A 1,552-nucleotide genomic window follows, 5' to 3' on the forward strand; every position below is an offset into this window, starting at 1 on the left:
TCTTCCATCATCTGTTTGGGTAACAGTATTAGAGCTAATGACTTAATTAAGCTAATTAAGAAGGCTGGCTCTGTTCTAGAAACTCCTCTAGAACCTCGGGAGATTATTTCACAAAGAATAATTCTCCATAAAGGGAAGAAAATTATGGACAACAATTCATCCCCTAATATTTTTAATCAACTTAGACATAGACAACTTTTATTGAGAAACAAATGTACATCCTTCAGACAGTAAATGAGCTGCAGCTTAGCAGTGAAATGAAAACTTTCATTTGATAAAGTGCAGCAGAAATCAAATATAAACAGTGTGGGATATAAACATGGTGCAAAACACATTGATATGGAAGTTGATAGTATTGCAAGACAAATATATGTGGTGCAGATATGCCGTAGAAAGAGTAGAAAGAGTTTTTTTTGTCTTTTTGGATTGGTGTTATCAGTGTAATGCAGAGTCTGTGACTTTTTTTCGACAGTTCACCAGGCAGTGGGGAAAACTGTTGCAGAATCTGCATTGAATGCTGCGAAGCCTCTTCCCAGAGGGCAACAGGGAGAACAGTTCATGGTAGGGGTGTGAGGGGTCATTGATGATGTTATAGGCTCTGGACATACATCGTTGGGATGGAATGTATTTTATGGAGGGAAGAGGAGCCACAATGATATTATCTGCTGTTTTCACCACTCTTCTCACGTTCATCCAGTGATGGGAGGGGGCAGGTGGGCTCTCCTCATCGTCAGCAGAAAGTACATGCGCTTCTGTGCCCGTCTGAACAGTGAGGTGGTGTTTACATTCCAGGTGAGGTTGTCTGTGATGTGCACCCCCAGGAATTTGGTGGTGTTGAGCACCTCTACAGCTGAGCTGTTGATAAGCAGTGGAGCGGTTAGGACGGTTCTTCCAGAAGTCGACAATAATCTCCTTAGTGTACTCCATGTTCAGGATGTTATCTCTTTACCAGCCCACCATCTGCTCCAACCCCTTTTTGTTGTCCTGGTCCTTGTCATCTCTGATCAGGCCCACCAACGCGGTGTCGTCTGCAAACTTTAAGATATGATTGTATGAAGCTGCCTCCTACAGGCACAACCTTGTTGATTGGTACAACAGAGTGTCTTCACTAAGAGGCTGCAAGATAGACCTCTACAGATGATCCTTCCTGACTAGAACTATCAAAACCTACAACACCTGTTTGGAAAATAATATATGAGTTACTGCCACATTTAATTTCTCTTTGGGATTAATAATTTTTATTTTATTTTTTTTTTATTGAACCCGCGTTGCACCTGAATCAAATGACTGGCTCATTAGCAGGCTTCTATAGAGCTAGACAGAATGTCGAAGGAAATTCTGAGCTGTTTTGAATCAGAAATGAGACAACACATATATGCTGCAAGTGAAGTTGTTGTGGCACAGTTACTTGAGGCCATGAAAAAAGATACATTGTAAGAACAGATGCAATATAAACGTTAATTCAATTCAATTCAGTTTATTTATATTTAACCAATTCACAACACATCATCTCAATGCACTTTACAGTTCACCAAATTAATTCAAAGTTTTC

Source organism: Cyprinodon variegatus, unplaced genomic scaffold (genome assembly GCF_000732505.1).
Source record: "Cyprinodon variegatus isolate N-32 unplaced genomic scaffold, C_variegatus-1.0 Scaffold239, whole genome shotgun sequence".
NCBI lineage: Eukaryota > Metazoa > Chordata > Actinopteri > Cyprinodontiformes > Cyprinodontidae > Cyprinodon > Cyprinodon variegatus.